This window comes from Stegostoma tigrinum, chromosome 19, assembly GCF_030684315.1.
Source record: "Stegostoma tigrinum isolate sSteTig4 chromosome 19, sSteTig4.hap1, whole genome shotgun sequence".
NCBI classification, from domain to species: Eukaryota; Metazoa; Chordata; class Chondrichthyes; order Orectolobiformes; family Stegostomatidae; genus Stegostoma; species Stegostoma tigrinum.
Genome location: NC_081372.1, coordinates 17,495,819 through 17,511,360, shown reverse-complemented (window position 1 = coordinate 17,511,360; position 15,542 = coordinate 17,495,819).

Genomic DNA, 15,542 nt, shown 5'->3' with positions numbered 1-15,542 from the left:
AAAGCAGAAAATGATGGACAACACTCAACAGGATGGACAGGATCTTCTTACAGAAAGAGTTTGCTGGATGGAATTCACTATTAGCAGTTCTATGTTAATGAGGCATTGAATTACTTACTTTTTGTTTCACATTCCCAAGAAGACCTGGGTTTACGTAGAACCCTTTTTCAGAATGTTTAATATCTTGCAACTAATAAATGCTTGAGCAATCAATCATAAAAAAAAACATGATAATGAATGATAAATGTGAGTGTCTGGAACAGACTGCCAGAGGTAGTGGTAGAAGCAAGTACAATTTTGTTATTTAAGAAGCACTTAGCCAGGTGCGTAGATGGCATGGGTGTGGAGGGATATGGATTGAGCGCAGGCAAGAGGGACGAGTTTAATTGCAAAAACAGGGTGGCATGAGCAAGTTGGGCTGTAAGGCCTGTTTTGATACTATAGACTTCTATGACCCCATGGCTCCATGACAATGAATCTCTGCTAATCCCTTAAAAGATGTGTGGGTGTTATAAATATTATTAGTCTGTCATTCTAGTTGTGCATTGTGAAAATTGGAACACTGCTTGAAGAAATATATCTTAGACCCTAATTAGGAATGAGATCACTCCAATTGCTATACAATGTCAAAATACAGAGAAATGTCCTGTTCAGGTCAGAAGAACAATCCATCACTAAACAGGCTCCTGAACCTATGGGAGGGCAATGCAGGTTCAGCAACACATGTATAACAATTTACAATAAATACGTAAAAGGATGTGTGATGAGGGTGCCTGAGTGAAACAAAAGTGCTGACATAAGCCTTGTTGGTTATCTTGCATATATGAGCCTCACACTTACATCTTATTAATTTGACAATTGGGTAACTTAACAGCAGTAAAACTGCTGGTCGAAGCTGCTTGCTTCGCTGCAGGTGCCAGATATGCTTTCTAGAATGATATGAAAAGCATATTATTAACTTTACTTTACTCTGTCTTGAAGCCATAAAAGTGCTTTAAAGCATTACAAATCACTAGAAAAGTTAGCAAAGCTTGCTAATAGTTGAAAGAGGTTGTTCATAAACTATTTCTACTCAAATATACAATGGGCGAAAAATAATTAACTTTGCTTTTCTACTTAACTCAGCAATATTCTAACCTACTAGACTTAGTAATACAAAAACTCCCATTCCATAAAATAATTATATATCCATCCATACATCTTGTTCTTTGTAGATGAAGAAAACCTTATCAGACACCACTGTGCTGAGGTAGGTATTGGAAGGCATTAGGTAAACAGGCTAATGATAAGTTATTATAGATGATATAGATTGGGAGTCTCTATAAGGCTGAAAAATGCTCAGTACGAGGTATGCAGGAAATACATGGTTGGGTAGATGGCTGCCACCATATTCCTTTGCTGATTGGGTCTGCAGTGTCTACCTAGTGTAAAGTGATGCAGGGAAGCAATTAGGTCATCTAATTAAAATAAGTTCTTGTCTTTATCAAGTTGTAGCTTATTTCATGATAACAATCAGGGGCACAAGACTCCAAATCTGTAGTAGCTATCATAACTTTCATGAACTATTTATTTCTTGAGACAAAGGAAGAGATAAAGTGAGATGAGCTTGGTGGTCAAGCTGTTTGTGCTGATGCAAGCGAGGGACAGATGGCCCTTGGTAAATGAATAGGAGGTGTAGAGGCCCTGAAAGGTTTGTAGTGTTAAGGGAATTGAGTGTATGAGAGTGAGTGAGCAAAGATGATGCTTGTGATAAGAAGAATGGTAGACCATGAGTCTTAGTTGGACGTGAATGAAGTAGCAGGGATAGAGTTAATTTGAGGCAGCAGGGATAAGCTGGTGACATTTACCAAGGCAGATTGAAGAAAGTCATTAACAACACAAACTACACAGTGAAGAAAGTCATTGGCCTGCTTCTTGCATTGCTGGTACTCCTTATGGGTAAGGCTGCACTGACCTGAGTGACCACCTTTTCCAGGCCTCAGGCAAAAGGACAGCTCTACCTAGCCTGACCCTGTTCACTAGGACCTCCAGGCCCCTGCATGCGAAGCACTTTGCCAATTTTCTCTTAATCCCAATTTGCGTGGGGCAAATGTAATGAATCATGAATCTGGAATGTGAGTACACGATCAGATGCAGACAGTCTTTAAAATATGGCACCAGTGTCGGGAATCCTAGATATCCTTGCATTGGTGAGGGCTTGTGCCTTCAAAGAAAGTGAGAATTGGGCTAGCTTCAGATGAGTTGGGTGCGATAAGGATGAGTTACATAGTGCGTAAGATCAGAATGCAGCAATAGTGCAAGAAAACTTGCCAGAGGGAAAGTCTCCATGAAATGCAACAAATATGATACTTAGCTGATTTTCATAAAACCATCCGCTGTGGGACCAGCATTAGACCATTTGGCCCATCAAGTCTGCTCTGCCATTTAATCATGGCTGATATATTTCTCAACCACATTCCCTTGCCTTCTCCCTATAATTCTTTACTCCTTTCTAATCAAGAACCTATCTCTAAATAAACTCAGCAACTAGACCCCCACTGCCCTCTGTGACAATCAGTTCCACAGATTCGCCACCCTCTGGCTGAAGAAAATCCTTCTCATTTCCGTTCTAAAGGGTTGTCCCTTGACTCTTAGGCTGTACCCTTAGATTTTAGTCTCACTTTCTAGTGGACGCATCTTCACCGCATCCACTTTTATCCTGGCCTTTTAGTACTCTGTTTAGTTAGAATGCCCAGCATCTTTTTTTAACTCCATTGAATACAAAACCCAGAATCCTCAACTGCTCCTCATAAACAAGGCCTTCATCACCAGGATCATTCTTGCAAAATTCTTTGGACGGCTCCAATGCCAACTCATCCTGCCTTAGATACAGGGACAAAACTGCTCACAATATTTCGAATGCAGTCTGACCAGAGGCTTATACACCCTGAGCAGTATATCGCTGGCTTTTTTAACTGAATGCTAACACTGCATTTGGCTTCCTAACTGGCAAGTGAACTTGCATGTTAACCTTAAGAGAATCCTGAACTACAAGTCCCAAGTCCCTTTGTGCTTCAGATTTCCAAAGCATTTTCCAATTTAGCAAATAGTCTACACCTTTATTCTTCCTACAACGAACATAATCTCGCACTGTCCCACTTTGTACTCCATCTGCCACTTCTTTGTCCAATCTTCTAGCACATCCAAGTCTTTATGCAGCTTCCTGAACACAACCTGTTCCTCCACCTACCTGCAAACATAGCAACAATGCCCTCAGATTCTTTGTCCAGATCGTTACTGTATAACATGAACAGTGTGGTCCCAATACAGACCCAAGCAAAGCTCCACTAATCACTTGCTGCCATTATGAGAAAGATCCCCTTTATCCATACTGTCTACCTTCTGTCAGTCAGTCAATCCTCTATCCATGCCAGTACCTTGCCCTTAATATCATTGGCTCTTATTTAGACTCTACTATGTGACACATTGTTAAAGGCCTTCTGGAAATCCAAATAGACCACGTTCACTGGCTCTCCTTTGTCTAACTTATTCATTACCTCCTCAAAGAATTCTAATGGATTTGTAAGGTATGACCTCTCCTTGATGAAGCTGTGCTGACTCAGCCCTATTTTACCAAAAACGTCCAAGTACTCTGTAATCTCATCCTTAATAATAGACTGTAAAATCCTACCAACAACTGAGATCAGGCTAACCAACCTATAGTTTCCTGCCTAAGATAATAAAATGTGAGGCTGGATGAACACAGCAGGCCAAGCAGCATCTCAGGAGCACAAAAGCTGACGTTTCGGGCCTAGACCCTTCATCAGAGAGGGGGATGGGGTGAGGGTTCTGGAATAAATAGGGAGAGAGGGGGAGGCGGACCGAAGATGGAGAGAAAAGAAGATAGGTGGAGAGAGTATAGGTGGGGAGGTAGGGAGGGGATAGGTCAGTCCAGGGAAGACTGACAGGTCAAGGAGGTGGGATGAGGTTAGTAGGTAGATGGGGGTGCGGCTTGGGGTGGGAGGAAGGGGTGGGTGAGAGGAAGAACAGGTTAGGGAGGCGGAGACAGGTTGGACTGGTTTTGGGATGCAGTGGGTGGAGGGGAAGAGCTGGGCTGGTTGTGTGGTGCAGTGGGGGGAGGGGATGAACTGGGCTGTTTAGGGATGCGGTGGGGGAAGGGGAGATTTTGAAACTGGTGAAGTCCACATTGATACCATTAGGCTGCAGGGTTCCCAGGCGGAATATGAGTTGCTGTTCCTGCAACCTTCGGGTGGCATCAATGTGGCACTGCAGGAGGCCCATGATGGACATGTCATCTAAAGAATGGGATGGGGAGTGGAAATGGTTTGCGAATGGGAGGTGCAGTTGTTTGTTGCGAACTGAGCGGAGGTGTTCTGCAAAGCGGTCCCCAAGCCTCCGCTTGGTTTCCCCAATGTAGAGGAAGCCACACCGGGTACAGTGGATGCAGTATACCACATTGGCAGATGTGCAGGTGAACCTCTGCTTAATATGGAATGTCATCTTGGGGCCTGGGATAGGGGTGAGGGAGGAGGTGTGGGGGCAAGTGTAGCATTTCCTGCGGTTGCAGGGGAAGGTGCCGAATGTGTTGGGGTTGGAGGGCAGTGTGGAGCGATCAAGGGAGTCACGGAGAGAGTGGTCTCTCCGGAAAGCAGACAGGGGTGGGGGTGGAAAAATGTCTTGGGTGGTGGGGTCGGATTGTAGATGGCGGAAGTGTCGGAGGGTGATGCGTTGTATCTGGAGGTTGGTGGGGTGGTGCGTGAGAACGAGGGGGATCCTCTTTGGGCGGTTGTGGTGGGGGTGGGGTGTGAGGGATGTGTTGCGGGAAATACGGGAGACGCGGTCAAGGGTGTTCTCGATCACTGTGGGGGGAAAGTTGCGGTCCTTGAAGAACTTGGACATCTGGGATGTGCGGGAGTGGAATGTCTTATCGTGGGAGCAGATGCGGCGGAGGTGGAGGAATTGGGAATAGGGGATGGAATTTTTGCAGGCGGGTGGGTGGGAGAAGGTGTATTCTAGGTAGCTGTGGGAGTCGGTGGGCTTGAAATGGACATCAGTTACAAGCTGGTTGCCTGAGATGGAGACTGAGAGGTCCAGGAAGGTGAGGGATGTGCTGTAGATGGCCCAGGTGAACTGAAGGTTGGGGTGGAAGGTGTTGGTGAAGTGGATGAACTGTTCGATCTCCTCCGGGGAGCAAGAGGCGGCGCCGATACAGTCATCAATGTACCGGAACGCCCTTGACGGCGTCTCCCGTATTTCCCGCAACACATCCCTCACACCTCGCCCCCGCCACAACCGCCCAAAGAGGATCCCCCTCGTTCTCACACACCACCCCACCAACCTCCGGATACAACGCATCATCCTCCGACACTTCCGCCATCTACAATCCGACCCCACCACCCAAGACATTTTTCCATCCCCACCCCTGTCTGCTTTCCGGAGAGACCACTCTCTCCGTGACTCCCTTGTTCGCTCCACACTGCCCTCCAACCCCACCACACCCGGCACCTTCCCCTGCAACCGCAGGAAATGCTACACTTGCCCCCACACCTCCTTTCTCACCCCTATCCCAGGCCCCAAGATGACATTCCACATCAAGCAGAGGTTCACCTGCACATCTGCCAATGTGGTATACTGCATCCACTGTACCCGGTGTGGCTTCCTCTACATTGGGGAAACCAAGCGGAGGCTTGGGGACTGCTTTGCAGAACACCTCCGCTCAATTCGCAACAAACAACTGCACCTCCCAGTCGCAAACCATTTCCACTCCCCCTCCCATTCTTTAGATGACATGTCCATCATGGGCCTCCTGCAGTGCCACAATGATACCACCCGAAGGTTGCAGGAACAGCAACTCATATTCCGCCTGGGAACCCTGCAGCCTAATGGTATCAATGTGGACTTCACCAGTTTCAAAATCTGCCCTTTCCCCACTGCATCCCTAAACAGCCCAGTTCATCCCCTCCCCCCACTGCACCATACAACCAGCCCAGCTCTTCCCATCTACCCACTGCATCCCAAAACCAGTCCAACCTGTCTCTGCCTCCCTAACCTGTTCTTCCTCTCACCCATCCCTTCCTCCCACACCAAGCCACACCCCCATCTACCTCCTAACCTCATCCCACCTCCTTGACCTGTCCGTCTTCCCTGGACTGACCTATCCCCTCCCTACCTCCCCACCTATACTCTCTCCACCTATCTTCTTTACTCTCCATCTTCGGTCCGCCTCCCCCTCTCTCCCTATTTATTCCAGAACCCTCACCCCATCCCCCTCTCTGATGAAGGGTCTAGGCCCGAAACGTCAGCTTTTGTGCTCCTGAGATGCTGCTTGGCCTGCTGTGTTCATCCAGCCTCACATTTTATTATCTTGGAATTCTCCAGCATCTGCAGTTCCCATTATCTCTGATATAGTTTCCAGCCTTCTGCCTCCCTCCCTTCTGAAACAAGGGTATTACATTAGCCACTTTCCACTCTTCTGGAATTCCCTCTGACTCCAATGATTCCCAAAAGATTACCAGCATTGCCTTTACTGGTCCAGGTGATTCAGATGTTTCAATTTTCCCAGCACCTTCTCCTTAGTTCTGCAGCGGAGTCACTGGACCCAAATCCTTATTTCTACTTTCTGTACACAGATACTGCCAGAATGTTGAGCTTTCTGTTTCTGTTTCGTTGTCCATTGTGATTGCAACTACACTCATCTCTGCAACAGCACCCCCCACCGCACCCCACCAACCGACCGACTCTTTTGAAGTCCTGGCATGCTGCTGGTGTCTTCCATCTTAAAGACTGCTTCAAAGTACCTATTCAGTTCCTCCACAATTTCAGTGTTCCCCATTACCGCTTCTAGAATCTCATTTTCCAGTGGTCTAATATTGACTCTTGCCACTCTCCTACCTTGTAGATTAGCAAGATCACTGTCGTAACTGGAATGATTTGGGGACCTAGGGTAGCCAGTGTGTTCCCTTTGGGGTCCTAAGATGTTTTTCCTACCCCAATCAGGTCCTTATGCTACATCAGATTGGGGGCAGCGTAACGAAATCTTCAGCATTAACCCTTTCCGTGCCTTTACATTATACAACAGATCCACTCAATGGTTTCAAAGGCTAATGCGGTGCTTTTTTCCCCACCTACCAACAATATTCTGGGGTGTCGCTCCTTCACTAAAAAGAAAACCTTGAATTAAGAATCTAATGATGACCATGAATCCATTGTTAATTGTCGGAAAAAACCATCTGGTTCACTAATGTCCTTCAGGGAAGGAAACTGCCATCCTTACCTGAACTGGCCTACATGTGACTCCAGATCTACAGCAATGTGGTTGACTCTGAACTGCCCTCTGGGTGATTAGGGATGGGCAATGAATGCAGCCTAGCCAGTGACACCCTCATCCCATGAATGAATAAAGAAAAACAACAGGTCTGTTTCAAGAAGCTGACAGAGCCCTGTGATCACATGCAAGGTGACATTCAGTCTTATATGCAGTTGCTCGTTGAGATTCAGAAATGCGATACTTTAGCAGTTCTCACCCTGCAGATATCTTATCCTATCACTTCAAACTTCTCAGAATATGATGAATAGTTGTTTCTGCTCCCTGTCCTCAACAAAATCTAACACTGACGTACACAACACAAAACCCATGCTACCAACGTCACTGAAAGTCTCCATTTCCAGCCAACTTTTTGAGTTCTACTTACCAATTAAACATTAGAGTTAATATTTCAGTGCCGGCTTTAGATGGGAATGGAAGGCCAGTTTAAACGCTTTCTATTTGGAAATTCTGCACTTTGTAAGTCTTGGCTCGAATAGAAACATTCATTTTCAAGAATCAAGTCAGGAGTGTGAGCAAAAGTTAATGACTCATGTGGTGGTAACCTTTGACCATACACCCAGCATGGTTATTAGCTGTAATGCATGACAATTTAAACTTCTCAGCATTGAGCTGAAGGCCGAGTGGGAAGAAGGGCATAAGTATGTATCAAGAAAAAGGTTTAATGGCAGGAGGTTTACATTGTTGCAATGTTATAAAGTAGCTCTGCTGATATGAAAGATATGTTTGAGGGCAGAACTTGGAGTTGGTGAAGTTGAAGAACAGATGTTTAGCAAACAGTTGCTCCATTCCTTTTGTGCTATATTTAAACGTACATTAACTGATTTAAAATAAATCTTTTAAGACTAATGTCTTCATAAAAATAGCACTCATAGGAATGTGGTACAAGTCTGTTGAACATTTAAAAAACAGGTTGTTCACAGTATACAGGCATAATTAGTTCTGAGAGCATTTATTACTCATCCCTGTTTGCCCTTGAGAAGGTGCTAGTGAGCTGCCTTCTTGAGCAATAGCAGTCCATGTGGTGCAAGCACATTCAGAGTGCTGTTAAGAAAGGAATTCCAGGACTTTTACCCCACCAGTCTGGGAATAAATCATAGGAGCCCCTACAGTGTAGGCCAGTCAATCCAACGAATCAGCACCAACCCTCAGACCCACCTCCCTACCGTATCCCTGTAAGCCTGCATTCACCATGGAAAATCCACCTAGCCTGCACATTCCTGGACACCATGGGCAATTTAGTACAGCCAATCCACCCAAGCCACACTTTGGACTGTGGAAGGTAACGAGAACACCCAGAGGAAACCTATTCAAACACAGGGAGGATGTGCAATCTCCACACAGACAGTCAATTGAGGCTAGAATCAAACTTGGGTGCTGTGAGGCAACATACTAACCACTGAGGCACCGTGCCGAAATATTGTTATGATTCCACGTCAGGATGGTTTGTCTCTTGATGGGGAGCTTGCAGGTTATGGTTTTCCCATGCATCCGCTGTCCTTCTAAGTGGTAGGGATTGTGGATTTGGAAAGTGATATTGAATGAACCTTGCTGAATTCTAGCATCACCATTTGATACACATTACTGTCTGGGATGAATGAATATTTTATACATTGAATGGGGTCCATCAAGTGGGCTGCTTTGTCCTGGATGGTGTTGAGTTTTTTGAACATTGTTGGAGCTCTGCTCAGCCAGACAAATGGGGAATATTCCATCCCATTTCGGAATTGTGCATTATAGATAGTGAACAGGCATTGGAAAGTTAGGAGGTGAGTTATTTACCACCGAATTGTTAGCCTCTGATCTGCTCATGTAGCCACTCTGGTCCAGTTCAGTTACATACCATTGACATATCTTAGGTTCTTAATAGCCATGGTAATGCCATTGAATGTCAAGGGGAGATAGTTAGATCCTCTATCGTTACAGATGGCTATTTCCTATTACTAGTATGGCGTGAATGTTACTTCCCACTTAACGGTATGAGCCTGAATGTTAAAAACCCTCGAAAAAACTGCGGATGCTGTAAATCAGGAACAACCCAGAAGTTGCTGGAAGAGCTCAGCAGATCTGGCAACATCTGTGAAGAAAAATATCAGAGTTAACGCTTCATGTCCGGTGAGGTCCGATGTTCTGAGGAAGGAACACCGGACCCGAAACGTTAACTCTGATGTGTTTCTTCACAGATGCTGACAGATCTACTGAGCTTTTCCAGCAACTTCTGTTTTTGAGCTGAATGTTGTCCAGGTTTGCTGCAAATGAACACTGATTGCTTCAGAATCTGATGATTTGTACCTTAAATCATTGAATGACAATTCAATCTTCTGATAATAAGTACTGCAGTTATATCTGTAAGGATGGATTGCAATGGAAAGCCTCAGATTTGATTTTGTTCAGACATATTTTGTCTTTAGCAATCTGTGTCCTAAGAAAACCTTTTTTGTGTGTATACCTGCACCAATTCCAAAAGGTTCATTGTAAATATGAAAATTTATTTGTATGTCTTATGCTGTTTCAGTGGCCTTATAGTACTCTTAAGTAGTTGGAACTTAATAAATTGAAATTGCACATCCAAGCTGTGGGTTTTGAAGCACTATTTATCCTCTTGGAATTTGGTTAGCGATCTGGCAGATGATGGGAAATATACATGATTTACTGAACCAAGTCTACACCAGCCAGGGAGAATATAATTGCAAATGCCCACTTAATGTCAATGTCCATGTAGGCTGAAATTGAGTCATGTATTCAACATCGTACAAAGGGCTAAAGAATTTCTAAAAAAAGGAAATTGGCCTCCCATGCATAAAACATGCAGGATTTTTAATGTAAGGCATACCTAGCCTCTTCCAGTCTGAATCTATTGCTTGTGCTGTCTGGCATGAAGTTCAGGTGAAAACTAACAGGGTCTGATCTCACAGGTCTTAAAGAGAGATGCTTTTGCCAGGAAATCCAGGTGATGTTGAACAGAGAAGTAACTGATTACAACTCTCGGTGCTCCAAGAGTGTATTTAAAATTGTTAAGAAAAATGGCAATTTCTCTGTTTAAACTTGTAAAAAAGACGTATGAAAATAAATACCTTGCTTGCAGCTGTTGCCATGGTAACAATTTACATTTGTATGCAATTTACAATCTTACCGCTCACCTCCATTCCTTCCCTATTAGGCAGGCAAAGCATAATGAATGAAGCTGGAATAAAAGAAAAATCTGCTGAGTTCTATTATATGTACTAAAATGTACTGATTTTGTGCCAATGAAGAGCCATGAATATCTAAAATTATGATAGACTTCCTCACATGAAGTTGTTGGCAAGATTGTTTAATTATTTGGAGATTGATGCTAGATAGTGCATTAATGCTGTAGTTACATAGATTCTAATGGAAGCCATTGGATAATTAATAAGCCAAAATAGAAAACTTGTTGTATTGTATAAATCAAGACAGGAAACCCGTGTTGATTGAGGGCGTGCAAGTGATGACAGGATTGGATTGATAGTTTGCACATGCTCCTAGTTAGCGAGCATCTGTTTTACAATTTTAGTGACAAATCAAATAAAGGAAACATCAAACGAGAAGTTACAATTTTTCAAAAGTTGTGTTTTACAGCCACAGATGTACATTATTTCTTCTGTGTTCTTTTAGTAGCAAGATACTAATGGCCCAGGAGAGCTGTAACTAAGGGAGGAAGCCTCCATATGAGGCAAAGGTGTCAGCATCAGTACCAGCTATAAGCAACACTTGTTGGCCCCACATGATCAGGCAGTGACCAGCCAATCGGCTATGCATGGTTAAGGAGAGCAGTGAATCACATGATGGGGGCAGGTGATAAGCCATTGCCATGGGACAAGGCCTAGCTGCCAATTTAAATAGCACCCAGATAGATATACACCCCCTGCAAGCCAGGGGTGGCGTTGACACCTTTGTACCCCACAGATGATCTGATGCAGCTACTATCATCATGGCACCCGGCCAAGAACCGGTGGCCCCACAGTCCAGCATTGTCTTGCTCCTGATGCCTCTCTAGGCTTTATGAGAGAGGGGGTGGTCCTGCTTTCCAGAAAAACTCCTCATGCTCAGCCCAGACATCTTGGATGGTGGTCCCATTGAGGGTTGGTGCCCATGTGAATAGTCTGGAACTTACAATCTTGAAGTGTGACAAAGGCAGGTATAACTGAGACTTTAAAGAGGGCATTGGATGATTATTTAAAGTCAAGGGACAAAAGAAGTGATTGACAGTAGGTAATGACACTCATTTAACAAGCCGGTGCAGGAATGATGGGCCAAATGGCCTTCTGTGTGTAACAATTCTGCGGTTCTGTAAAGTGGGACCCACCCCAAAACCTGATGCAGTTCAGGAAGATGAAAGATCAGCTTACACTCTGCGAGGGTTAATGGTGCTATGTATATCCAATGTAAAGTGACATTGTTATGTGCAAACTGTGTAATTGTAAAAAGTCTTCAGGAGTTGCCTGGTCAGCAGTAGAATTTAGATAGACCCCTCATCCACTGAAAGTTGTACCAGTTTCAGCCTGCTGGTACTCATGACTGACATGCAATTGAGAAAAGCATTTATGTATAACCATCAGCCCATTCTCTTTTTCTCAATTGCAGCTTCGAGCAGCAAGACCAAGAGAAAGAGACTGCTGCGCCCCAGTTTCACCTTCAGTTCAATCTCTATCTCTTTACTTATCTGCATTCTGTGAAAACGGTAAGGTTTGCTATATTTTACTGCTCTAAACCATCAGTTACATTCAATCCTGCCTGGCAATAGAGGAGGGAATTTTTGCAAGGATTCCAATAAGTCATTCAAAACAGTTCAGGTGTCACTGAAGAGGAGTTAAAAGGTGGTAGTGCGAGAAAGAGACTGAAAATCTCTATGTTAGGCAGGGCTGCTGGTGGCCACAATTATTAAAAAAGACTAACTGCATGAATGCTTTGTAGTTGGGGTTCAAAGAATTCCTAGAACGGTTGAATAGCTCTGTATAGTGAGGGGTCAGTGAGGTCCTAGGAGAGGTGAAAGATTCAAAAGAAGCCAGTACACAATTAATAACTAAGTAACTAAAATACGTGAGATATGTGTGGTTGGGGTTCCAGGGAAACATAGGAGCTATGAAGAACTTGGAAGAAGTCAGCATAAAATTAATGGTTCAGTTTAGCAGACAGAGGGAGTTGAAAGGCTGTAATAAGGATTCAATCAATGCAATTAAGCATGAATGGAGCTCAGGGAAGAAAAAAAATCCCAAGAGCAGGACCAGCTTGGTTAGGTTACCTGTCAGTGAAAAGATGGAGCTTTTTCTATAAGTGAATGCTAGGGTGTAATTTCTGCAGTCCATGTAAGTGTAGACCCAAGAAAAGAAGGTGATTGACCAGAACAGGAATAGTTGTTGAGGCAGTCTGTATGGAAGTGGTATCTGCTGCTGCAATTGCAGTATCCATAGCTTTATTAATGGCAGCATTTTCCCTTTTCTCCTTGTCAGAGGAGACATCTGACTCACCCATTACCTCCTCTGCAGACACCACACCCCACCTCCCCCCCCCCCCCACCCCCTGCTTTGCTGATGAAGCAGGGCCAGTAGACCACAATATTCCTAGACTGTCATCTTGAGAAATAGTGCAGTGCTCCACCAGTGTGATCCTAACCTAACCAAGCAGTGGGACCTCATCTTTGGGCATTCTTCAGTTTGCTACATTGTTTTTCTTGGCAACGTAATGGGAAACATTGTGCCTTTCCTTGCTGCACTTTGTAATGCGGTCACGCAGTCTTTTGTGGGTGCTGTCTGTTTCCAAGGAGTCACCTCAGCCATGGTTGAGGGGATGTACCCGTGTGTTTGTGTTGGGTAACACATGGCTGAAGGCCTTGCTTCCTCTGATCCCAGAACACTGACGCTCAGAGAATGAAGCACCTTTTTGATACTGAATGCTACAGGCTGATCCCAGGGAACTCTCAAGGGCAACCAATTCTTTCTACACTATGAAAAGCCCACAAACGGCAGGAAAATCTTATACCTCTGGCTACCTGGATCTGGGCATCAATCATAAAGTTGCCGCAATCATTTGCCCTTCTGATCAGTCATTTGTCACCTCCCTGTTGTATTTTTCAAATGGCAGACAGGGATGTTTTACACTGCTCCCTGGTGAAAACTTGAAAAGCCCCACTGAAGAATAATTTCAATGTCAAATTGACTTTCAATGCCAGCGGCAAAGGTCTTCTGAGATAATAAAATGTGAGGCTGGATGAACACAGCAGGCCAAGCAGCATCTCAGGAGCACAAAAGCTGACGTTTCAGGCCTAGACCCTTCATCAGAGAGGGGGATGGGGAGAGGGAACTGGAATAAATAGGGAGAGAGGGGGAGGCGGACTGAAGATGGAGAGTAAAGAAGATAGGTGGAGAGAGTATAGGTGGGGAGGTAGGGAGGGGATAGGTCAGTCCAGGGAAGACGGACAGGTCAAGGAGGTGGGATGAGGTTAGTAGGTAGATGGGGGTGCGGCTTGGGGTGGGAGGAAGGGATGGGTGAGAGGAAGAACCGGTTAGGGAGGCAGAGACAGGTTGGACTGGTTTTGGGATGCAGTGGGTGGGGGGGAAGAGCTGGGCTGGTTGTGTGGTGCAGTGGGGGGAGGGGCCGAACTCGGCTGGTTTAGGGATGCAGTAGGGGAAGGGGAGATTTTGAAACTGGTGAAGTCCACATTGATACCATATGGCTGCAGGGTTCCCAGGCGGAATATGAGTTGCTGTTCCTGCAACCTTCGGGTGGCATCATTGTGGCACTGCAGGAGGCCCATGATGGACATGTCATCTGGAGAATGGGAGGGTGAGTGGAAATGGTTTGCGACTGGGAGGTGCAGTTGTTTGTTGCGAACTGAGCGGAGGTGTTCTGCAAAGTGGTCCCCAAGCCTCCGCTTGGTTTCCCCATTCCGCCTGGGAACCCTGCAGCCATATGGTATCAATGTGGACTTCACCAGTTTCAAAATCTCCCCTTCCCCTACTGCATCCCTAAACCAGCCCAGTTCGTCCCCTCCCCCCACTGCATCACACAACCAGCCCAGCTCTTCCTCTCCTCCCACTGCATCCCAAAACCAGTCCAACCTGTCTCTGCCTCCCTAACCGGTTCTTCCTCTCACCCATCCCTTCCTCCCACCCCAAGCCGCACCCCCATCTACCTACTAACCTCATCCCACCTCCTTGACCTGTCCGTCTTCCCTGGACTGACCTATCCCCTCCCTACCTCCCCACCTATACTCTCTCCACCTATCTTCTTTACTCTCCATCTTCGGTCCGCCTCCCCCTCTCTCCCTATTTATTCCAGTCCCCTCTCCCCATCCCCCTCTCTGATGAAGGGTCTAGGCCCGAAACGTCAGCTTTTGTGCTCCTGAGATGCTGCTTGGCCTGCTGTGTTCATCCAGCCTCACATTTTATTATCTTGGAATTCTCCAGCATCTGCAGTTCCCATTATCTCTGGCAAAGGTCTTCTGTCTCATTGTCTCCTATTCCTTGCAGCCGACACATGTGATAGCATCTCATGAAATACCAAGTTACTTTTGGCATTACCTTTCAGTCATTTGTATGTAGTTGTACTTCCTTTGCTATATTGTACTAAGTGCTGAGCCCGTCACCCCGCCTTGCCCCCAGAAATGTTCAACCCATTCATGAATCAAAGTACTACCTATCAAGGAGCTTCAAGCTTCCCCCAAAAAGTAGCACATGCCCCCCACCTGCCACCTCTCCTCACATATGCCCACCAGAAACTTAAATATTCCAGTGTTTATGCTTGGTAATAATTCTATCATTCATCTGTTTCACTTCAGTGTCAGGGTTTTTGAAATAATCTTCCCAGTATGATCCTTGCTGTCCCCATAAACATCCTGGGCCTATGATCTACCGAAATTGGATTTCTTGCATGGTCCAGTATACTCTCTCTATCTCTTGCAAGACAATGTAGTACTGCCAAGTCTCCCTCTTCTGCAGTTCTGAGGAAGCGTCACGGGACCCAAAACGTTAACTTTGTTTTCTTCCTTCACAAATGCTGCCAGAGCTGCTGAGCTTTTCCAGAAACTTTGTTTTTGTTCATGTTTTCTCCCTCTTCCTCCCTCCACTGATCAGTAGGACCTGTCCTTCAGACCGTCATCCCCCCTACCTCATGATTTTGCTGCAATGTTTATTGAATGAGATCCAAAGGGTCAGGCAGCAATGCCCCTGTGTTTGGAAGGTGAACAGGTCTGACCACT